At 46.2% G+C, this 25832-nt stretch overlaps 1 protein-coding gene across 3 annotated transcripts in view; it reads right to left on the bottom strand.

Annotated features, from left to right (window-relative positions):
• The window catches only part of ABT1 (activator of basal transcription 1), a 107733-nt gene extending 85406 nt beyond the window's left edge, over nucleotides 1–22327 (bottom strand). Inside the window, exon 1 of one of the 3 annotated variants that reach the window (XM_069647496.1) lies at nucleotides 22162–22327. The gene's annotated coding sequence lies outside the window, so the exon portion shown is untranslated. Of the gene's footprint in view, nucleotides 1–21979 lie in introns of all 3 variants that reach the window. The other 2 variants (XM_069647497.1, XM_069647498.1) reach the window with 2 other exon arrangements.
• Between the last annotated feature and the right edge of the window lie 3505 nt (nucleotides 22328–25832).

Here is a 25832-nt window from a genome sequence, read left to right as displayed (position 1 = left end):
GGGGCGGGGGATTTGATTTAGTGCCGCAAAGGCAGGTGAGCCAGGTCGATGGGGCGAAATGATAGGATTATCACAAAATGGAGGCTGATTTCGAGTGCGATAATGGGCGAAAAGTCGGGTAAGGTCCATAGGAAAGTTTCCTACGATCTACCGATTTATGCTTACAAACACATGGCCGACCCGTAGGGACAATAAAAAAAAAGTCCCGGAACTATCCTTTAAGCGAATCAACCAATAAATGTAATGTTAGCATTTCTCTTCCAGTTTCATTTATTTTATGTTCCACTAGCTATAATTAGGCATAATACGTGCTTATAACAAATAGTTAAAATGATGAATGAAAAGGAAAATCGACCACATTGGTATCTCCAACCCACAATCCAAAGCAAATGTACAGATATTATGGTACATCGATTAAACTAATGAATAAGTAATCAACTCCTATTTTAAGCAAGCTCTGTTAAACCATCGTGCTGGCGCTCTAGCCCGAGATAATTCACCTATAAAGAGCTTCTATGTATATGAACAATATCTGGATTAGATTCACCCTCCCGGAACATGTAGTTCATAATTAAAACTTGGGTGATCTCCCAAAAGGAACTTGTATGGTATCGAGCTAGGTAGCAAATTGCCATTGGAATATCCTTGTGTATAATGAATAAATGCCATGTACACGCTGCATCTAATTGGTTGTTTTATTTTGGAGTGAGTCTCCTATTTCCAAGGCACCCTGCGTTAATATAGGAGCATTGATCGTGTAGACCATTTGGACGAGGATGCGATTGGGTCTTTTAACATAGGGGCCCTTCATGGGACCTGCTGGATTTATACATTTTTTACATTTGTAAAGCGTCCAAGGGCATCATGGCATTGTTGCAACCGGTTACACTGTGAGTAGAGAAACAGTAGGAGAAAGTACTGAGTGTCAAGAAACAGGTGAGGGAGGACCTGTTCAGGTGAATAGCCCAGTCTTCAGAGCTTTACGGAAGATTTACTGCTCAAAACTTTTTGGGTTATGCTTGGGGAGAAATTCATTAGCCCTAGAAAGAAAAAAAGACAGATAGCTACAGACACCCTGTTATGGACGGCTGGGTTAGGGAGTATGGTCAGAGATGGACGGACCTAGTGACAAAACCACATACCCCGGAAGACACCAGAAATAACCAAATCCATTAACCAGTCTGTCTGAAGTTCAATAAACACCCTTAGCCATATATACAGAGTCCGAGTGGTTATTTGTGTCGGCCACCCTGTCACAATTGCGTGCAACCAGGTTACAAAAAAATCCTTTAAACTTCTGTTGGTAATGATTTACGCACAAATGTAAGGAACGGTCTAAGAAAACATGGCCGGAGACCGGCACAAAAATCATATTCGGATGAGTGATGTATGCAGTCTGTTTTTTTCCTGAGAGCATGGAGGAGGAATTGCTTTATTCAGGTGCAAAGATCATCTATTGCACAAAACGTTTCAGAATAGGAAATTCATTTTGTATGCTATGTGACGAATCTGGCCAAGTCGTCACTAGACCGTGGGGGAGCGTCTTCCCCATGTGGACAGGGAAGGGCGGAGGTTACCCCACTCTAACTCTGGGGGTGGCTCCCTGCAGGAGGACCACATGGGGCGATCAACCTCGGTTGTGATGAAGATGGCTCACTAGAAGACCTGTCATACCCCACTTGTGAGGGATAATAGCCATCAGTCATTGCCTTCCCATCTATGTATGGCATGTTGTAATCTGGAACTTCCTGTTAAAAACCATAGACAAAAACATACTTTTACCTATGGGACTCCTGGGACAAGGAAGGGTGCCTGAGTAATGAAACATCACACCCACCGAGAACTACACAGTGCAGGCTAGTTGTTTCCGAACATCTGACCAATTGCTGGCAAGATGTAAGAGCAACATATACAAGGACGGTCGGAGGGACACTGAGCAGACCGGAGAGCAGGTGAGAGGAGATAGAAGAGGAGGCTCTGAAACTGGAGGTCCGCTGCACAGAAGCTAAGGAGCAAGAGACACTCTACTGGAAGAGCCGATGCAGTGTGAGGACTGGGAGCCTACGCGATGCTGCCCAGAAGACAAAGCTGACAGCTTGGCAAGGCGCAGACCGCTGAAGCAGCCAGGAGAGACCGGCGAGTCCACACAGGGAGATTGGGGCACCGGCGCGCTTTGAGGCCTGCAACGCACGCCAATTGAAAGTAATTGGAAAGCACGGGAGAACCCAAGCAGGGGAGCTGGGGGAACCTGGCAAGCACATTAAGTTGTGCATGAAAGGTGGATAAATGCCCAATACTCTAATGAAAAAGAATATAAACATACGAGAGTGTTACAACATTGGCAAAGTCCTGGCTGCAGAGTATACCATGTACCTTGCATGAGAGTCTGGGACCTGCACCCAAATAAAGAAAATAAATAAGTCTGATAAACTCCTGGCAGGAGAGTACACCGGGCCCCTTTTGTTTATGAGTCAACTGTGTTGAATACAAACAAGGCAAGAAAGCAAGTCTTATGAAGGATTGAAAATACCAAACAGGGAAGGAGAAACTTCTTGGTATCCTTCTTTTGTTGTGAATTTGGAGAGAGAAACCCTTTCTACCAAGAGAGGATAATCTCTCCACAATGCAATTTCCAAATATTTAAAAGTAGTTGAAAGACCAAGAGGACAGAAATACTTTCTCTGCATTTTTGGTTAAGCTTGTAAACCACTAGAGGAAAAAGTAAACAAACCATGGAAATGTGTGAAACCCCGGGCAAGAGAAACAAGTCCTGTGAAAGGAAGAGAGTGTAAGGAGAAGAAAGGCAATTCCAAAACAAAATCCTTACCATAGATTTGAAAGTGGTAGAAAGGTGGAGAGGAGAACACTCTCTTGGTGCTTAGGAGACTGTGAAAGAATTAAGAAACTTAGGGGGAAGGCAACCCCCTTCCAATGATGCTGAAAATGTTGGTTGTTTATTTGACACCTTTTGCAACTTTTTTAACTTGTGAACTACAGCTGCAAGTAGCAGCTAGAGAACATTACGCCTTTAGCAATTTATGATAGATTTAGCGTGGGAGCGTCAGCATAGGGTTTTGGATATAGGACAGAAGACTTACTTTGGACATCTTGCCACAATACCGTAGAAGTGTCGGTAAGGGATATTAATAAAGTTAGGGGGAAGAAGGGGAGGATGCGGGTGGTCTCCCCCGCAGTAAAAAAATAAAATAATGTGGTCACTTCACTCTTTCGAAAACATGGATTCGGCCAAATCCCCTTCATCCATCTTGACAGAGAACGTAGTTAGTTTTGTTGAGGTAGGGAAAACCCCTCAGAGAGTTAGGGAAAGATGGGCTTTTCTCCAACCCATTTTTTAAATAAAGATTTATAGCAATCAATAGTATACCTCTGTGTCCGAGTCTTACTCAGGATAACTCTCATCTATATAAACACGTCACTGTTGCAATTTTTATTACTTTGTGTATTGTATGCATCTTTAGATTTTCTTTTTCATTGCGTTTGTTTTTTTAAAAAACATACAAAAGATAAAAACAGAACAATTGCAATCAGACAATCTCAATCAATATACTCAACAAAGTCAACATACAGCCAACACTGCTATTTAAGTTATTACATAACATTTAATGACACGGATGATTATAAATTGATTCATTTCAAGTATGATCAAAATATAGATATCTTTTAAGCCATTTTCATTTAGAATGTAAAGAGTGGCAGTAGCCATTAGCCCCTTACACTAGGCACTTCATATAGTTTTATTAAGGCACACAGACCGTCTATGGCCCAAACCGGTTTCAGAATAGGACACACACACACACACACACCCCCGCCCCGCATTTTTCTTTATGGTGCTATAATCATGATGTTTTTTTTACTTCATTCAATATTGTACACACTATCTTTATATAACAATCTAGCATTTTTTAATATTTCAATAGTACTGTGTATACTTTAATGCAATTGTTCTTATGACAATTTGCAAATAAAGCAAAGATTATGATATAGAAAAGGATTTTAGTAAAAATTGCTCTGAGGCTGTTCCATACCCTTCGGGTTAGTGAAAAATGACCAGTCCAGAGTAATAACAGGCTCTTCCCTACTCACTTACTTATAAATCAAAAATAATAACTTGCTGATCGTTGAGACATCTCTCACATGTTTGGTGTATTACCACTGTATTTACACCTAAGTCTTTTGTTTGAACAATTACTCAGTGTGCACTCCAGAGATTTTTAATTTAATACATTTTGACAGATTAGGCAGCCATGATGTTTACAACAACCACGACATGTACAGATTACCTTTTTGGATCATCATCAGATGGCGCTCATAGTGGTCTCCATTAGCTCTCTCTTTTCTCTGTGGTTCCAAGTCACACTCACTGTGTGCGGTGCGCCCCAGAGAAACCATGCAGAATGTCAGAGCCGAACAGGATAATAATATATATATGGTGAGTAAACTGAACGTAACAAAACCCTTGAAATGCAGCTCATTGATCTCCCCCTCAATGCCATTTTGTATGGCATTGTAAATTAATTCTCTTATAATATATATGTGCTCTTTGGTTAAGGAACAGGAACACTGAGTTAAGCTGGTCCCGAGTTTCCCAATGCACATTATGTTTACTCACCTTAACTACACTTCAACTAAGCTTTTTTTCATTGAATTTCAAGGTTTTGTTCTACGATCTTTTTTATGACCACTGTATATTTTTGGCACCTTTAGCCGAGCCCACTGTATATTTTTCAGCGCCACTGCCAGTGGCCAAGCCCACTGTATATTTTTCGGTTGTGCAGCCTTTGGCCGTGTCCATTGTATATTTTAAAACACTAACTGGCCACTGAGCAAGGCCTTCGACCGTGCCCACTGTATTTTTTTTAAATCACTCCCTGCTTATTAGCCATGGCCTTTGGCCATGCCCATTCTATCGTCCATTTCTGTTTAACACCAAAATGCCTTTTTGCCCTACAAGGCACTCACCAAGTTCCTCCCTCATCTGTGCCTGCTCCCCCCACTCGCCTTGTGGCCTCCTCACCTCCCCGGCCCTCTCTCATTACCCCCAACACTCATTGCTTCTGTGATGCAGTTTCATCTGTGAAGTCGGATAGCAGCAATTATTCCTTCAATACGTGAGGGTATGGGAAATCTTTGTGCTGCAAACTCTGTCCCTAGTCCACCTCCAACTCCCAAATTTCCCTTTAGTGTCTTCATACAAAATCGCCTGCACAATAGCAGCCAAATCCGTTACATGAGTCAAAAGTTATTAGCAATTAATTTTTTCAATTTCCTATGGAACCGACTACTCATCTAACTATAGAGCAGTGACCGCTGCCCTATAATTTAAGATTGATGGAATAGTAATTTACATGTCGCATCTGCCCGACAAGAATGGTTCTTAAAAACAGAGCTCCAACACTAATTGAAATGAAACAAAGTTAAAAAAGGGTAACAATGTAAATACAGATATATTGAGACATCAATAAGGAATCCAAGAAATTTCATAATAACTGAAGATGTGGAGGCTGCCATAAAAAGCCTTTAAAAGTTTCCAAGTAGTTGAGACATGTGTCTGGTTAGATTTGGATGAAAACCTAATGCATTAGGAGCAGAATATTGGTGTTTAGGAATTTCAAAAGTACACGAGATAAATTTGAACATGCAATGAAAGAAGAGACTGGTAATATAGCAGACTTGCGCGTTAGTGCGCAAGGACTTCGCAGTGATTTTTGTTGTTTTTTATGTTTACTTCTTCTCTGACTTTGCCATTGGTTAAGGCCAAATCTACATTGAAGTGACCACCTTCTAAAGTAACACAGGATACATAACAAAGGGTTTCTTTTCTTCAGCCAAAAACAGACCAGGAATCGGTTGACAATCTATCGTAATAATCAGAGTGAATTTCAAAGCATTCCTACAATCCATGCCCTAAAAGAACTAATAAGTGTATGGTTTTTAATGCTTCTCGTACGCTATGGGCTCTTAAAGTGTCTAGAGGAGCTACAGCATTGGAAAGGCACTGGTCTTGAATAGCCTCTTCTTAAATAACTTCCAATCAAAGATCTGTTTCAAGGAACTGAAGCGCTCTCAAAGAGTTTTAACAAGCAACTAGTGTGCTAACATTCGGTACAAATGGAGTGCGTGACACTGCTTCCGTTAGTGCAGCAGATTCACATTGTTTCCCATATACTTATTTGACAGTATTTTTTTAAAAAAAGACAACACTCCCGTTTTAAGTCAGTTAAGACATCCTAAAGCCACACAAGGCTGAAAACAAAGTAAATGGTTTATAAATAAAACCGGCCATGCAATAAGCATTAAGATTGCGTTAAAGCCTATAATGTGGAAAACCCAAAAAAGCACAGATATCACCATGTTATGGGACATAGTGAAAGGAATGACGAGAGAAGACAAGAGGAGCAAACTATCTAGAATTGCAAGGAAATTTAAAATCGGCATGCAGACAACACTGAGAAATATCAAATATCTTTGGAACAGGTAACTCCCCAAGTAAAAAGACAGGTTCTAAGATTGAGAACAATTGGAATTACAGCTTTGGGCATGCACTTTCTATTCTGGCATTCACCCGTATTATATGAAACACAACTGTAATTCCAGTTACTCTTCCTCTTACAAGTAACTGTGTCAAACATCTATGCGATCTGTCTCATGGTTCCGGCTGCATGACACAATTTTCCTTATTATTGTCACTTTGCATTCTATTCTGTCATTCTCTGTTGCCATCCTTTTTAGTACATCCTTAATTTCCTGTCGTATACTCGCAGTATTATAGGCCTGTTTTATGTCCACACGCACAAATAATGCCGTTTTATAATATGGCATTTGCTTCATGTTACTCTTCCTCGTCTCAGTACTTAACTATGAGGCTCCGCCCCCACAACAGAACGCATTCCCCAAATATCCTAGTGCCGCCCCATCATCTCCAGGAGCTTGAATACCTCCATTTTACCCACAATCCCCAGTTATAAAACGTCCTTCCCTTTGCACAGGGCAGCGTGAGCAAATTGCCTACCTGTTTTTACTCAACATACTCTAACTGCTGGGTTTCCGGTAGCAAAGGCTCCAGTTCCCTCCTTCTGTGTTCCTGCTAAAAGGCAAGCTCGCAAGGAGGAGAGGCGGGCTCCTGTCTCTCCTCTGGTGCAATGAGAGCAGGTTGAGAAGTAAATAGGAATGCAATTAGTCTGGCAGAAGGTATAGGGAAGCCAGACTCTAGAAGCAGTGTGCAGAGACCAGGAAGTGACCCCATGCTTCAATGGAAGTAGGTGCTAAGTACGCAGGATAGTCAGCCAGAAGACGAGGAGCTAGTTTACTCTGGTGGTGTGAAGCGGTTTGGGCTCCAGGGAACAAAGGGGCCCTTCAGTCCCACTATGGCTGTCCTCTTTGATTAAAAGGTAGAGGCCATCTTGGGATGAAAGCATCAGAACCTACTGAAAATACGTGCGTTTTGCTGGCTTAGTTATAACATGCCTAGTTCTGTGCGTTTGCTAGTGCAATAGAAATGGCAGTACGAGCTCCCTCACAAAGAAGAAAAGGAAGTTTGCTGAAGAGAATGAGGGCCTTTCTTCTGTGGATTCCCAATCCCATAAAATGAAAGGGCATAAGGCTCAGAAGGAGGGCAAAGTGAAGAGGCATTAGAAGATGTCAAGGAGAGAGTTCAGACATATTGTTAGGCAGGTCCTGTGGGGTCAGACGGCAGCTAGGAAAAAGAGGAGGGACCCTTCTACCAACTCCTTTTCTACACGTTCATCAAGCACCGCCACTTCCTCCTCCTCCTCTTCTTCTTCTTCTTCTACAGAGGAAGATCCAGACATGAAGGGGAAGTATTTGGATATGTAGGTGGAGGATAAAGCGCCCTAGCAGGTCTCAGAGTCCATGAGCTGTGTTGACCCACCACGTTTGAACCCGCCCTGGACCCTAGGATTCACCAATACAAACAGTTTCTCCAAGATTAAAATTCCTTTGATTTCCGATAAGATGGAGGAATGGAAAGGCCCACAGCACATACAGATGCCAAGATTTATGGCAAGTTGTATCCTTTCAAAGGCGAGAAAAAGAATATCCAGGTGAGGAAAATAATCTCCTGGAGTCAATCAAGGTGGATTCAATTCGATCGAGTCAGGTGGGGCAGTCCTTAAGGCAGCAGTCCACCTCTCTGTGGATAAAAAAAGACTAATTCAGCATTTGAAAAGGCCTGTGCACAGGCTTATTTTTTTTAAAAACAATCCAAGAGCAACTACTTATGGCTCTTACATGGCAGAATATTAAATAGGTTTAAGAAACCGAACAAAGACACTTATGGGGTGGGATTGTGCGCCTATCCTCTGAAATGCAGAAGCAAGCAGATTTGCTCTCAGATATATTTCATATTGGGAGTCCGGTGGGCATACATTCCAGTCTTGGGACACTTGAGGAGGAATCTCTAGTGGTGATTGCAGAGTTCCAATCTTCTGAGGGGTGTAAGCCTGGACGCTCCAACCAGGATACCGATGGCAGCAATTTGAGGTTGGGGGGCAACTGCCAGCACTTACCTTAATTCATCAAGAAAGATAGGACCGTGGGCAGGCGGATCACTCATCAAATTGCAGGCCATTGGTAGGGTCTAGAGAGCCTTCTCAGTTCTGCTATCCAACCGGCCAGTGCTGATCAGGACAGACCACTCCTCAGCAGAGGCTTACATAAATCGCCACAGGGGGAACGCTCTAGAACTCTGCCTTCACCGAAACATGTTTTCGGGACGAGGAACGTCACGGATTTGAGAACCCGATTCTGGATTTCTGCACTTCTGAAGAGATGGCACAGCTGGGGACATTTTGCTCCAGATTTCCATCTAAGTGAGTGTGGAGAGTAGATGCCCTGAGTTTGCAGTGGCCCAATGGGCTCTTCTATGTTTTCCGTCCCTATTCCTGCCATTCCCAAGGAATTGAGGATCAAGACCAGGCAAGTGGAAGTTATACGGATTGCCCCTTACTGGCCTAGGAATGGTTGGTTTCCAGAACTCCACAACAGCAGTTGCTCAGGCACGGCGCATTCCATCCCAGTACCAGCCTCTGAAGTCCCATCCCGGGAACTGGGATACAAACGCAATTCATTGGGTGGTCTGGAAGTTGACAGGAGGGGCGGGGTTGAGGAATCTTGGTATATACGGTCTGGTAGCAATATCTCTTAAAAAGTGCAAGTGCCCGGGTACTCTTCAAAATTATGAGAGGTATTGCTCTAATTTTGCTATGAGAGGAGCGAGGTCTCAGAATCCTGTACTACGTCCTTCAGTTTATTTGGGGTGGGTTGACAGTGTCATCTCTCAGACCACAGTGGCCAGCAGTAAGAGCAATATGGAACACTGAGCAGCAAAAGGAGGAGGGGATCAGGAGATAGGGAAGTTGCTCAAGAGCTCGGCTTGTAGCCCTCCATCACAAACAGCCACAACTCCATGTAATCTACAACGGCTTCTGTCATCTCTTATGTTTCCTCTCATCGAATCTAACTACTCTATTGACATTATGTTTTTACTCTAGAGGCGACCGCTCTAATTGCAATCACTTCAGCTCCGAGATCGGATGACAGATGCTCTGATATGTTCTCACCCTTATCTTATGCTCTAGTCTGATACCATCATTTTACAAAGGTGGTATTGAAATTACACATGCAAAATTCCGTACTTTTTTCCATTAGTCCATCAGGATCCTTCCTCCACAGATGAGGCCTGGCATTATATTGTTGTATGGGGCACTGAATTGGAATACCTGAAAAGGACAGAATCAACTGAAATTGTAATTGGTTAACAAGCTTAATACCCAGAGGCTTCTAAGCACGGACCCGGGGATCGAACCTGTGTTGCTCCGCGTCGTCTTGCTTCCAAGGCGAGCGTGTTGCTTGTGAGCTATCCTCCTGAGACCATCAGGAAAAGATAATCTTCTGATCACTTTTGGGCACGCAGAAGCAGGGTAAAAGGCCTCAGAGGCACCTCTCAGCAGATGGATCAGGTCCGTCATTACAATGGCTTATGCCGAGGCTATTAGGACTTCCAGAAAAAGTTCAGCAGCGCTCTACCAAACGGCAACGTCATTTGGTACAGGTTTCTTGCATTCCAGGGTGCATCGAGTCATAATGTCTGATTAATAAACAGTGTTTGCAGGGTGCAGCAGCATTCTCTGGTGTCCGTATGGTTTGTTGTCATAGGCCCCACCATGGATAAATTGGTGCCTTTATAGGCATGTACTGGCCAGAGGAAGGGGGGCACAGACGTAATGATCACATAACTTAACAGTAATCTTAAATCCTCCTAGTCCTACTCTTCCACGTCAAAGTACTAGCCTCCCATACCACCCTCAGTGTAGGAGTGGCCTATGATTCAATTGAAATACTGCAAGTAGGAATTGTGGTGGAGGGGGTGTATGTATAGCTTCTATAAGACAAGCAGTTGGTCAAGAAGATTTGGTGAATGGGTCCGGATGTGGAAGCCTCGTCCGAGTAGTCATCTGATCAGCAATCAACCCTGGTCTAAAAGGAGGATTTGTAACCATCCTGGAGTCATCTGATGATCATCGAACTACACTAAGAAGTAACTCCCACATCAGACATCGTCACGCTGTTTTAAGTCATCAGCAAATGTCTCAGTACGGTGGGTGATGATTTGGGGTTGAGCTTAGGATGATCATCATCCCCATTTTAGAAAACGTTTGTTCCTGATGATTTTAGGATGATCACTTCAAGAGATTGCAGGTTTGTCCCTGAAGATTTGGGGATGATTCTGGGATGACCTGCTGATTACTTCAACAGCATCGCAATGAAACGGATTACTTCAGAACATCAGTTTGTAGGATGATATGCAGACTAATACAGATTGTCATTCAGCTTTTGCTTAGTTGCACTTGTGCTGATTGACCCTCAATGTGGCAAGGGTAAAGCTTGAGACTATATTGGGCCAAAGCGGAAGCCAGAGGCCTAAAAATAGCATGCACCCCCTGGATGAGAATCCTTGGCCATCCCAGTCAAAAGCAGGCACCCAGCACCCTCACAATCAATACATTTCCATGCTGACTGAACCAATATATGCCAGTATTCACATATATTCACTCACACAGTATTCATGTTTGCTTTGTGCATAATGCCATTAATGATGCAATGAGAAAACATGCCCACCATGGCTCTGGCACACACTCCTGTTGGCTTTGCCTTTAAAAATGTCTTGTCACAACAAGAAAACATGTCCAAACTGGCTGCACAATGCAGGTGAGTCTAGATGGGTAATAATGCTCATCAGTAAGTCATGGCTTGACTGGCTGACCTAAATGCCAGTCTAGACCAATAATACTACTTATCATGATTGCTTTGCCATAGAATCCCAGTAAAAGAATTAAAATAAAAAAAAATAAAAAAAGTCATGCCACAGCGAAGAATGACTGGACTGGGTACCCCAAAATGCCAGTGCAGCCACATAAAAGCACATATCACCCTTTCTAAAAAATCAACAGCATTCTGAACTGGCATTTATGATAGAAACCCATTAAAAAGTGCACCGTGATTGGGATTCCAAGATGGCCATCGAGGGGAGAGCAGCGTGATCATGGAGCTCTCAACCACGGGGCCAAAGACAATAAAGATAGATTAAAAGAGCTTTCCCCAGACAGGGATTTATTGATGTAGGCTGCGGTGGTGCAGTGCAGCAGCCCGGATCGCTGGGAGACTTCAGTAGAGGCGTGTGTGCGGCCTTCCTCTGTGTTTTCTGAGGTGTAGAGGCACGGCACCCACGGCTGGTGCAGGCCGAGCTGAGAGACACACTTGCAGACCGTAAGCAAGAAGAACCACTTGGGGGGACCCGGGCAGCCGACTACCCAGTGTGACTGCGAGGCGAGGTAGCGTAAACCAGCTGATGGCGACAGCAGAGGAGCCCGCCAGGAAGGAGCTGCCTGTGATATTGGAGGCTCAATGGGGCTGGATTCGCAGACTGGGGGCTCCCCTGCTGCCAAGCGGCACAGGTAAGATCGAAGCTGGACCGATCTGCTTCCGAGCCGGAGAAGCAGCGTCTCACCTGAGAAATCAGGATGATCCGGAGGGGCCATACCCGTAGCCCACTGCTGAGAGCTGAGCAGCGGAGGAGAGCACCCAGAGCAGCCAAGAGGCCCGGGAGGGGCTGCACAGAGAAAGTCAAGAGGCAGGAAGGCTTGACTCACTCCCCTGGCCACCTTGGGGGAGAACCATCACAGGTCAGCGTGCGCCCTGGCCCAAGGAAAGGGTGCAAGCAGGCAGAGGCTGGCCAATGCAGGCAGTGATCACCAGCTTTCAGCAGAGTGACAGTGACGAGTGGGGGGAGCACGGCGGGAGGGCCCCTGCCCAAACTTTGATTTTCAAAAACACTCTACAGACCTACAGCAAAAATTGATGTCAAGAGGATACCCCAAGAAATACATAAAACACCCAGAAAAGAGCAAGATTCACACCTAGAGAGGCCCTCTTGACACCCAAAGCCCACACTGCCATTCCCGAGAACATTCTGACTTGTGTCACCAACTTCTGACCCACCACTTCCAAACTCAAATCTCTCATCAAAAAATGTTGGCCTCTTGTTCAACTCAATCTTCCAGCTGACCCCAAACCACGCATGGCACTTAGGAGGTCCAAAAACCTAAAAGAATTGCTAACCAGTGCCAAGACCTACAAAATCCCGGCTCGCTTCACGCTTTGGGATATGAGAGAGATCAATGGACACCACCCGTGCGGTCAATGCACGGGGTGTAGACAAACCAAGAAACTGAAATCCTTTATGATTGAGGGCAAAGAGTGGAAATCAGACACTTTTCCAACTGCAAATCCACCAATGTCATCTATCTTATTCAATGCCCTTGCGGCCTACGTTATGTAGGTCAAACCTCAAGACCCGTTCACAAGCGTATCAGTGAACACAGATCGAGGATACGCTGTAAAACCCTCACTGCTCCTCTGGTCCAGCATTTCAATGAATACCATCATTTGCCAGATTCCTTCTCCTGGTGGGTGGTGGACAAAGTCCAGAATAAAACCAACATTACCAACGCCCTGAATTTCAAAGAAGCATGGTGGATGCACAAACTCAAATCCACCACCACTGGCCTCAATGAGGCCCAACCGGGACCGTTCAACACCACATTTTTCCAACTATTTTACACCCGAGTCCCCCCTTGGATCTCCTCAGACCCACCAGACGTGTCATTTACCTCCCGCTGGTGCTGAGCGCCTTCTACCCATGAGGACACCCACATACATATTACATTGCCTAGCACTACTCGAACATGATGGAACGTTTGAGTCGCCTTCCCTGAACCTAAGACTCAGCCACATGTTCTTTACTGCGACTTAGACCAACCTCACAATACTGGTCCACTCATGCACAATTGTTAAGCCCGCACTTGTGTAGTCTAGTATTCCAGTAACAACGTAATTTCATACCAGACGGGATAGTAATCATAATGTCTTTTGTTACAGATACATGCTCTTACGTGTCCTAAGTTGCTTCTGACTCCTGCATTTGCATTTATATAATTCTTCTACCATTCCAATACCAATGCATTTGTATCCTATAGGGGTCAATAGTCATAATGTTTTCAGTTGCAGATAAATGCCAGTTTGTGTCCTTGACCTGCTTCTAACTCCTGTATGTCCATTATTATAATTTGTGATTTATGTCCGACTTCTGCATTGGCAATGATGTTATTGCCGATCTCACTGTTTCACATAGATCGTTTTGCATGGATACAAATTTTTACTTGTGTTCGACTCATGCATTTACAATGATGTAATTGCTGATCACTTTGTTTCACATAGAGTGTTTGACATGGGTGCCTGGCACTCTTTAACCCTGTACCTGATCGGTTGCCCCCCTCCCCAAGTCCTTGAGCGTCCGTTGCACACACTGACTCTTTATCCGGCGAGGCTGATCTATCCTCCCCACCTCGCCCTCCAAATCACAAGCACTGTCATACTTCGTTTGCTTGCGGCCCACTTTACTTCTTACGGGTCGCTGCCGATTCCGTTTCATTGTTACAAGCCACTTCCGGCCTTTCACCCCAGGCAATGACATCTTACCCGCCCACCTTTGCTTCGGATGCACTGACCTCGCGTGCTCCCCTTTTCCACACTGTACGGCAGGTCTCACGGCTTACCCACTCAGTCCTGCTCCCACGACCTTTTCCGATGGTCCCGTGGAGCTGCCACAGCAGCCAGCCACTACTCTCCTGAGCCCGCGCATTGATGTCGCGAGACACTTCCTCCCATCCAATGCCAACGAGACACTACCTTCTTGCGCATGCGCAGTAAAGTCCCGTACGACAGCGCACATATGCAGCTCGTTTTCACAGAGCGAGCACAGGCGCCATTACCAGACGCCGGTCCTGCTCCAGTTTGCTTCGACTTTTGCAGGTATGCCTCCTACCTACTCTTGAATGCCGGACGGCATCCAACTTTTTACAACATTCCTTCTGGCTTTCAGGCTCTGCACCCATAAACCCTTTTCCTCTTTTTTCTCAATATTTTCCACCCAGGGCGAACTAGACGGAAAATATACATGAGCCACTCAGCTTTGATGACTTCACTTCTGGCTCACTTTGCGCCAGCCCTCCTCCAGTATTGGGCTCATCTCTTCAGTTACCTCCAGGTACATTCAATACCACCACCATGGTTAATGTTCTTGCACAGTTGGCTTGTTTTACCCTGCCCCCATGGTCACCTTATGACCTTAGTGTTCTCCCCCTCTCTTTGTGCACCCCAGGTTCGTAACAATCCAAATCCAGCCGGACCTCGCACTGATTACTAGGGCTCTGTTGCCTGATCCCCACGGGCCGCCCGCCCATACTTCGGCCGCCCTCACAACCAGTGTCCACATTGGCGATTGCTGTTTCTTCTTCTGCCCTACGATGAAACCTCTTGTGTTCATCTGCTCCCACTCGAAGCACGACCAGTGGTGAGGAGTGTTCTTCTGGAACCATTTAGGACCTGTTTTTTATGTATTAGATACACCTGTATGACCCGCTTCAGCACCCTGCTGCTGTTTTAATACTGTTCTCCTATTTTTCTACCATTTTTGTTTTTCTAAACACAGAGTTTTCTGACTTTTTTGGCCCCAGAAGAAGGCTTCCATCTATTCTGCCGAAACGTCAGCAGCACATAGACCCAGTATCTTCATGGGCTGTATTTAGTGCTGCACTCTCATTCCTAACATCTTACCCAGACGTAGACCAAATATGAGGTCAGACTTTAGCCGGGCATAGGGGACCTACTATCAACGTCTCCTTCATTTGCACTTTCATCCTGTGTTTTCTGTACCTAATCACATGGGATACTCCACTTACAAGCAAGTTGTCTGTCAAATGTATAAGTGGATGATTTACACCTTATGTCATCTGCAAATATGTTACACTGAATTTCTAACATAACTATGCATTTGTTTTCCACAACGGTCATCATGTACTGTTATGTATATATAAAAATGTAAATACTTTGCAAAAAGGAAAAGCATCAGCTAACTAATAATTAAAAGCTGAAACTTTCACATGAGTTTGAGATATGTGTTTGTCAGCAGCAAGCATGTTGTTTCCAACAACGGTTGCCCCAGTTGTATGGGCACCCAAAAGGGTCTAAAAACCAGTGTGGACTTGATGTATTTTGTGCACTCCTTTGATTCATAGAGGGTAGGACAACCCCCTTGTTATAACAAACTTTGAAGAAAGCACTTTGCAGAGAGGACCAGGGGAGGCCCTGTGGTGTTATAGCCGGGGCTGCTGCAGGCCCATTTGAGGTACATTTTGGAGCTGCATATTGTGCCTTAGCCAGTGCACCCCCCCATCTAGAAGCACAGCAAGGGAGCCAAGGAAGCAAAAGGCACACCATGCATAGCCCGGTGGGGCTCTGGCCTCCCCGGGCCAATCCTGAGGCCGAATAGAGGGTTCACCTGTGCACAGCGGAGTTCCAACCCACCCGCGCGGTAAAGGGCGGACCGAAAAAAGCAGCAGAGGGAGGAGGTTCCTACGCCCTGAAAAAAGTTAGTTGCCAGAAGAGATCCGAAGTGTGCAACACGATATCAGGGAGAAGAAGGGGGCAGGGCTCCCCCATCAGACCTGCCTATGCACTATTTCCAAAAACAAGGGGAAGGACATGCAAACTGCGGACAAGAAATAATAAGGGAAAGGCCATTTGGGCGGGCTCAGGGCAGAGTGATCATCTGAAACCCAAGGAGGAGGACAAACAGTGGCTAACCTGCGCACAGTTAGAGGGCAGTTTCCACCCCCAGACCTCTGGTACGGTTAAGGGTGGACCCACAAAAGGGCAGACGGAGGAAGCTGATACAGTGTCCAGAAGAGGTCCAAAGGGTGCAATACGATATCAGGGAGAAGAGGGGGGCCAGGGCTCCCTCCCCTCAGACCTGCCTATGCACTGTGTCCAAAAACAAGGGGAAAGACATGAAAGCTGCTCCCAAGTCGATGAATAAACCACAGAAAGCCAATCTGCAGCGAGGTACCAGCTGGGGGAGATCAGAGGCTTGGGGCAGGAGAGGATTTGGGGGCGCTGGCAGGCACCACAAAAGATAAAGTGGTCACCCAGAGATCCTTCGCCGATGCTTTCAGGATTTTGGGGACAAGATAGCGAACACCATTCAATCGCAGTTGAGCATGATGCGATCGGAACTGTCCCAATCATTGCAAGAGGTGAAGGGGGACAGAATGAATCTAGAGGAGCAGACCGACACAGCGGAAGAATGCCATACAAGAGGTCACAGAGGACACAAGGAAGATCGACGAGCTGATAGAGCAATTATAAGGGTCACACATAACCTCGAGACCCAGAGCGAAGACTTTGAAAACCGCTCGAGAAGATCAAACTTCCGAATAAAAGGCCTCGCTGAGGAGGTGGCGGACAAGGATCTATGCACGATGGCGTAGCAAGTGTTCGCGGACCTGCTGGAGGTGGAAGACTGGTCGAGGATAGAGCTTGACCCCATACACAGAGTGGGGTCAAAGAGGGGAGAGCCAGGGGCTAGACTCAGAGATGTAGTGGTGGGCTTGCACAAGTATGGGCAGAAGGAGAAGGCGCTGGCAGCTGCCAGGAGGGCCAGATCAATCAGCTACAATGGCTCGGAACTTCAGCTATTCCAGGACCTAGCCCAGACCACCCTGGTGAAGCATAGGATGACGGGCCCGGTGATGTGCGCTTTACTGCGGGTGGACATAAGCTATATATGGACCTTTCCCTTTGCACTTCTGTTTGAATGTGAAGGGAGACAGCATCGGGTCACCACCTGCAAGGAAGGTATGAAGGTCCTGAAGATTGAGGATGAAGGGTCACCAAGGCAAGATCAAAGACCGGTGAGAGAACCACTCAAGAGGAAAATGTGGCAGTGGACGAAGTTTTCGACAAGGGGCTAAAAGAAACGGGGCATAAGGGGCCAGGTTAAACCTCCCCCACCCCAAAGGAGGGAGCAGGAGTGGAAAGTACCCGCACGCCCATCGACACAGGAGCGCCAAGCTGAGGGAAAAGGGGGCTTACAGGAAGGAATGTTGTAGGAATGATGCAGCCTGCCTGTGGGAGATAGTTAGGGGCAAGGTACCGGGGGGAGGTGGGTGTTACAGGATGTCTTGATTTATCTACATGGGTCTAGGGGGACCGGCACAGGTTTACTCTGGGTTGTTACAAGGGCTCAATTGCAGAGATGGAGGGTCCGGGGGAGCTAAAGGCTGGTTGAGCACGCCAGAGAGGGGAGGAGAGGTTGGGGGCTTAATTCCCGGTTAAGAGACGGAAGGTGGAACAGTTCTTGGGGCGGGGGATGTCGGGAATTGTAGCCCTCCAAGAAACGCACGTTCGGAGGTGGGACAAGCATAAGCTAAAAATCAAGGGGTACCGCCATCTGTTCCAATCCAACGCACATTGGAAGAAAGGGGGGCCATGTGTTGTGCAACACATGGCCCAATTGGCGTTGGTAGATGGCTGGAGGAAACTGAGACGGGATGGGGAGGCCTACACATTTTATTCCCACGTTCATAGATCCTTCTCAAGGATACATTACGCCTGCATTCCGAGGTCACTATTGGTAGGGTCGCAGGGATAGAGTGATCGCCCTTGCGGACCATAACGATTACCTTAAATATGGGTCAGAACAACCAGGCCTATGGTGGTGGAAATTCCCTAGCCACATCCTTAAGATGGAGTCCTATGTGAGGACATAAATAATACAATTTTGGATTACTTTGCACTTAACGCAACACAGGTTGTATGCAACCAGGTGGTGAGGGATGCGTTTAAGGCTACATTGAGGGGTGAGCTCATTGCGATGGAAGTGCCAGAGGGACTGGAAGCTAAACTTAAACAAATAAATTGCTGAAATGGCAAATAACGGGGTGGTGGGGGCAGAACTTGAGGGAGACACTACTCCCGACTAAGTAAAAGCAGCTATTGTTGCCTTGCCATCGGGAAAGGCCATGGGCCCGGGCAGCTTCCCAGCGTGTTTCTACAAATCCTTCATAGGAGGCACTGATACTGCACTTAATCCAGCTCTTCAACTCTTTTAGGGGGGCGGGGCGGGGGCAGGGTGTAACACCCAGACAATGGAAGAAGCCAAGGTTGTTCTGCTCCCCAAGCCGGGTAAGGATGTCATTATGCGGTTCGTCTGCCATCTAGACACAAAGATCTACACGAAGGTTCTGGGGTCACGCTTGGATAAGCTCTTCCTCAAACTGATTCATCCCGACCAGTCCGGATTTATTAGACATAGGCAGACCTCAGATACCATTTGGCGGGTCTGCCATCTGATTGAAAAAGTTAATAAATCTAGAACCCCTGCACTTATACTAGCAATGGATGCCGAGAATGGCCATTCCTCTTCCATATCATGGAGATTATGGGATTCGGTTTTAAATTCCTTTCAATGGTAAGAGCTAACTACCGAACTCCCTCCTTGCGCGTGGCAATCAACAGGCAACTTTCCCAGAGGATCAAGGTCTCACAAGGCACTAAGCAGGGTTGCCCTCTCTTATACACCATCCACCTGGAGCGGCTCTTAGCCAGCAATAGGGCCTGCCCGGATATTAGGAGGATTGCCTTTGGGGGCGAAGAGCATAGAGTCGCAGCATTTGCTGATGACATGCTCCTCTTGATCACAGAACCAGAAAGATAATTCCCAAGGATCTCGCAGGAACTTCTTCTCTTTGGGTAGGGGGCACGGTTAAAAATAAATGCCCACAAGTCAGAGTTATTAATCTTGACCCCCCCCGCCCCTCCCACAGAAAAGGTTCAGTAATTGCAGGTTATAGTGCCCTATAGATGGGCGGAAAGCGGCATTAGATATTTGGGGGTCCAGATTACTGGTTCTCTGGGTGCTCTTTACCGTGTTAACTACCCGCCTTTAGTGGAAAAGCTGCACTGGCTGCTGGCGGAACGGGTGCCCTTATCAATATCCTGTAAGTGGAGGATAAATGCCCTTTAAAATTGTGATTTTGCCAGAAATACTGTACTATTTCACGGCCCTGCCAGTGGAGGTTCCCCAACGTTTCTTCAGAACCCTTCAAAAACACATGAGACCCAGGGTAGCTATGCAGATGCTAATGTCTCCCCCAGAAGCAAGGATGGGCTGGGAGTGCCAAACTTCCGCCTCCATTGACTTGCAGCTCAAATCAGAGCAATCCAGGATTGGTTCAGGGGCGAATTCAGGAAGGTCTGGTGTCGAATGAACAAAGTGGTGGTGGGCTTGCCGCTGGAGAAGTTGTTGTGGTGACGCAAGGGGGATAGATCTGTAAAAATGTACTGTAGCAGGATAGGGGCCCTAGTGGGGGAATCTTAGGATGAGCTGGTGCGGAAGGTGAACTTGACCACTTTCCCACTCCCCGCTGACTTCACTTTTGAGAAATCCCCAGTTCGCACCAGGTATGGAAAGGGGCGTCTTCAATGGGTGGGAGGTGGCAGGGTGCTACAAACTGCGTGACATGTTCTCAGGTCAGAACATTAAATCCTTTGCACAGTTCAAGCAGGATGTTGTGCTAGATTAGGGGGGAGAGGTATCACTACTCTCCTGGAGGCACTGGCTTACGAACCCAATGGTCAGGTCAGAGGCCACCAGGGATCTCACACCCTTTGAACAGTTTGTAACGACGGACAAAGGGGGAGGCATTTGGGAGGAGCGTTATATGGGATTATAGCAGAAGGGGCAATGAGCCAGGCATGGCACTATATGAAGCAGTTGGAAACTGCAGTGAGGCAGCCGCTGGAGGCGGAACTTTGGACTCAGTTATGGGCAGATATCCACCAAGCTCACGCCGCCCATCCAGATTCAGGAGATGCGGGTTAAGTTAATAGTCTAATGGCATCTCATCCCTGAAAAAGTACATACATTCTACCCAACTGCACCAGCGCTCTGCTGGAGGGGATGTGGGGAACTGGGATTGTGGAAGCATATCTGTGGGAATGCCCATAGCCTTATTGGGACATGATCCGTGCAGCAATAATTAGTATTTTTAGATGTCGGACAACATAGGGATGGCCATCCTGGGAATGGGCGACGTTCTGGAAAATCTACCCTCAAAAGCTCAAAGAAAGACATAAGCCACCCTGATAGTGGCGGCAACGCTTGTGGCGGCACACAAATAGAAACAAAAAGCTGCCTCCACAAAACACAAATGGGTTAGTAAAATCTGGAACTTTGTGGCACTGTAGTGGTTGACCTATTTTATTCAAAGGGATCACCAAAGGTTTCTCTCGGGCTGGGACATTGTCCTGCATCACCTGCAGCGGCACTCACAGTCCGCATGGTGCCGGAGGAAAATTAGATTGCAGGGGCTGGTGTGAGTACTTGCTCCACTTGGGGCGGGCGCCTTGACAGGAAGTTGGGAGGAGATATGGCTGAAGTTTTTAGGGGAGGCGAGGACTATGGCCGGGGGTTCTCAGACGGTGCAAGGGAGCGTACACTGTCTGACGAGAGAGCAGGTCACTCACAGAATCTTGGGACCGTGAGCCATCTACAGAGTTTATGGACTCGGAGGGGGAGAGGGGACAGGACTGTGTGCCATGTGTTCTTACTGTTGAAAAAGCCAATAAAATACATTTTAAAAAAACAACTGTGCTGCCCTCACCAGCCAAAATCAGCTATCTGGCCCAGCACAAACACATGCACACACATTCTTTGACTCAACATTCACTCGCTTATTCACACACATCATTCACTCACTCATTGCATGAGGATCAGAAGTGACCTTACCAAACATTTTATATCCCCCTGGACGCGTTCCAAATAGGCACAGGGAAATGTGTCCTCCCCACCCCCACAGTGATTTTAAAAGTGCACCTCTAATGAAATTCACTGTTTCTGCAGTCATTAAGACCAGATTTGCTCAGGAGGAGGTATTGCGTTAAATACCGTTAGCTCCAGAGCAGACAGACTCGAATCGTTGCCCCATAGTACGTACTGTGCATGCCATCATTCTCACAGAGCACGTGTTGTGTTTTTGGTTCTAAGCCCCAGGGCAGGTATTATGTCACATGTAACGGATTAGCAGGTACTGTATCAAGTGTCATTAGTTCCATGGCAGGTACTGTGTCTGGAATCGGTACCCCAGATCCAGTACTGTGTCTGGAATTATGTGCCCCAGGGAAGGTATTGTCGGGTGTACCTGAAGAGCAGGTACGTACTGTATCGAAAGTCATTATCTCCAGAGCAGGTATTGTGCCTTGCAGTTATTATCCACAGAAGGGTCATTAGAACAAGATAAAGTACCGGATCTGCACTGCACCCATTAGCCGTGGGAAATCATTATTTTCAGAGTAGGCACCGGAGACAGTCTACGTCTACAATCATTAGCCGGCGCAGGTAGTAGCTGCACAGCAGTTACAGCGTCTATTCCAGAGCCTGAACTATACCGCAAATAGGCTTCGGGGCAGCTACTGTGTCTACAATACCAACAACAGGCTGCCCTGTGTTATTTCAAAAATAGATGTTTAGAAAGTTACGTACTTACAAGTTTTATGAGAGGAGTACAAGCATACAACGAATTCCAACTTCAACGTGCATTTCCAGAGGTTGCAGAAGGGCTCCTCTTACCAATATAACAAGAAAGGCGAGAACGATCTAATGTGATGGATGTTCAAAGAAATGTATATAAACTAAACTACAAGATCTGGATCTCATGCACTCACCCGATGCTGCCCGGAAAGTAAAAAGGAGCGTTTGATAAAGTGAGCCCGTATGTTGCTTTCATTATCAATTGGAATACACAGTTAAAGTCCATATGAGACCCGGTAGCATTGTGTGCTTATTTAAAAGTTTGCCGACACTTTCTGAAATGGCTTTCAGAAACACGACGTATAGCACGTGTTTCTGAAATACCTTTAAGTCGTCCTGACGTTTCACGTAGGACGTTTACGTGCTTAGGATGAAAATCATGGAGGAAAGACGACTGCATGCCATGCACCGGCAGGTATAGTTAGGTGCCGGTGGGTTTGTTTTTCCTATTGATTTTGGTTGCAGCAACAGCGGCTGGTAAATTGTGTTCCCACCCCCCCTCTCGCTGCGCCCCGCCCCGCCCCAAACAGAAAGTGATGTATGACCGTGCAGCGCACTCCGAGGGAATTCAGGGTAGATGTTTTTATGTAAGTTCGGCTCTCAGCAAGTTGTATTTATTGTTCGCGCACGTTTACTTGCGTGTTTTCCACCTCCAAGTGGCAGAGTCTTTTTGCTGTATTAATATATACAGTGTATACGCTCTTTCTTCAGGCTTATCTGCGCAATAAGGCTTTCACTGTTTCACTAGCAGTGAACTCGCCCAGTTGGACATTAAGCCCCATGTCAATCCCAATTTTTACCACAGCCTCATGCTTTCTTAATTTTCTTCACAGGCTCGTGCGTGCTTTGATACCTGCGGGACTGCCGAGCTGATGGTGATATATATGCTGACACCAGAGCGTGGAATGAATGCGTTGGCAGCCCGGGCCTCTGGGAGAAGAGCAGCATCCTCGACGGCAGGGTGTGGGAGCGCTATGGCATGAAGTTCCCTTGCCATGATTTTGGAGACTTTACTGCCTTTACGAAGTGAGGGGTTCTGATTTGAACATTCCCGGAAGTTCTTTAAATCCTTAAGGGCAGTGCATTGAGCTTTGCTGGACAGCGCCTGTACCACAAGATGTCTTTCTTGATTCCAGCATTTCTTCCGTTGTCTGTCTTTGGACCAAATTCCTTCATTTCCCTGTGTTGTCTCACTGACTAGATGCCTGCATGTTCTTGCTAGTATACAGTGAAAATGCAGACTCCTACGTAGTCTTGCAAGCAAGATAACTATTGAATATTTTGCCTTAAAACTAACCATTCTGTAGGCAGAGGTCTTCAATCTGTGGGACGCAACCTTTCCTCCGCCCAACTCCCCCGGGGGTGTGCAATCCAGGATGGCAAAAACAAATATTCGTTTTTTTGCATGCTCAGTGTGACAAGATGGGGGCATCACCACGAAACAGGAAACAAACGGAGCCTGGGTGCGTGCTTTCCTGCATTTGGATCGTGCGTCTGGCCTGCATTGATGCTTTCCTGTTACTGCTGCCAGCACTTTCTTGCCTGGTAAGTCATGCCGCTTCTCGGCTCAATCCCCACCTCTCGGGTAGAGGGGGTATCCCCTGTGGACCCATGAAGGTGACAGTGTGGGGGGAGGTGGTGTGTAGGGGGGCTGGATCACTGCAATGCCGGTCCCTTTGCGCCCCCACCCTGGTGGGCCGCAGGGGAGAGAAGGCGAGCAGGGACAGAAGTATGCATTGCCGGTCTTGTATGATATCCGGCTCCTTATTGTTGTTCAAATGTGCATTTTACATGTTCATAGGATAAAGTCATTTCCAAACTCAAAAATGCTGCTGAAACATGTATTCGCTAGTTTTCTTAGAAATTTTGTTTTGTTTTTTTGTTGGAGCACCACACAGATACTCTGTAATTTGTGTGCCCCTTGCTTTGTGCTTTATCACAGGTTATATTTATAAAGCTGTTATGTTTGTTGAACTGGTAAATCACAAATAAATGCTTCTGTTGCCCTGACTGCAGTTTTTAGGAAATTAAACTGGTTTCATGGGTGCCAACCTTTTGATTTTTCACTACAGGGGCAGAAGCAGTAATACAAGCCCAACCCACCCTTTGGCCAAACACATTTTATAGCACTTCCTTTTTTATTAGAAATTGCAAAAAGTCATACTGCCAACGTGCTGAGCTATCCCTGTAGCCATCTACTATGTCTATGCATCCATTGATGTACTAGAAATCACTGCATTACCCACAGTACTTTGGGTGCACCACTGCCATAGAAGTGATATAAAGTGGAATTCATGTATATCTTTCTGCTGTGGGTGCCAGGGCTTCGCCTGCATGGGCCGACATATGCTGCAGAGAAGCCATGGGCACTTGTGTCTGGCAGGGCAGCCGCAGCAGAGTCTGCTGCTACTTCAGCGCTGTCACCGAATTGCAGTAAAAGCTAAAAGGCTATTACTTGATGTTTCTGAAAGTTAGCTCGGTGGGTTAAACACTACTGTGTCAGATTCTATGTAAGATATGTAGATTAATTATTGGAATGCCAGTAGGCTGGACTTTCTATTCTATGTAGGGAATAGAAAGGGTAAAATGTAACAAGCTGATGCTCACTGTTTCTCTTGCTCTCTTTTTCTGTATCTTTGACTGATTATGAGTCATGTTTTCAGGTATGTGCCCTGACTGCTCTGTTCTCTCTGTAAGCTTGGGTGGACACTCCTATAAGGAACTTTGCAGATTTCCTGGTAGGACTTTGCACCCTGGTTCCCTTTTGTGAGCGGGGAAGGATGTGCGCTGACTAGCAGAGTGTATTGGGCAAATATTGGTAAGGTCATTCTGGTAGGTCTATAATTATTTTATGGTACTTTTTCAATTGCAGGAACACACATTGGCTCTCTCATCCCATCTAGGACAGCAAAGTCCCCAGCAACAGTGGCACCATCAAAAATCCTGATATCTGTGGTAGGACTTGCTTAAAGTAAGGATGCCTTTTGCTGTGGGGATATTTTAAAGGTATAGTTGGGAGTCGCAATCGGGGATTAAAAGCCTATTTTTGAGGTTGTTCCTTTCTCATATCCAGTTTGGGGGGGGGAGGGTGGGGGTTACTGAGAGTTCACATCTCATGTGGGAGTTTCATTTACAGTGCATTGCGTAATCTCTCCTGGTTTCCCAGTATTGGGTCCTGCTTACTAGTTGATGCTTAACACCCAAGAGCTAGTTTTAAGCCCCTGCCTATATAATCTTAATTTTGAAGTCTCTGGTAGACCCATGTATCCTTGACTAACTGTTCATTCTCATTGCAGCAGCTTCGATCCAGGCATCAGTGTATCAATCTAACCACCTGTGTCCCAGCAAGAAAATCCAGTGATGCACTTGACCCAGTCACGCAGGCAGATGCAGATTTATTTTCACTATGTACCATTGGTTGAGTAGAAGTGCTGCGGGTTTATATCGACCCTGTGCAATGTGCATTCAGGTGTGGTTTTTGCTGCCAATCGGTGGCCTAGTCCAGCTAGGACTTCACGTTCTGAACAGGAAGTCTTCTGAGATGTGTTTTTGTTTTTTTATTTTTTTAATCCAACCAGTATTTCTTTTTTAAAAAAAAACTTTGTTTGCTTGACAAGGTAACAATCCAGTCGAACAAGGCATTACACGGTGCAGCATTAGACCACAGCAACAGAAACATGGTACAACATAAACGGTACAAGCATAGGGTGCAGCAACAGTACGAAAAATCCTGACTGACATTTAGTTCTAATGAAGCCGTGAGGGGCTAGGCGGAGACGGCACCGGTGGTCCATCTATGGATCAG

Source organism: Ambystoma mexicanum, chromosome 2q, assembly GCF_040938575.1.
Source record: "Ambystoma mexicanum isolate Mex_15411 chromosome 2q, UKY_AmexF1_1, whole genome shotgun sequence".
Taxonomy (NCBI): Eukaryota; Metazoa; Chordata; class Amphibia; order Caudata; family Ambystomatidae; genus Ambystoma; species Ambystoma mexicanum.
The sequence above is the reverse complement of the archived record's forward strand: the minus strand, read 5'-3'. Positions and strand labels throughout refer to the sequence as shown.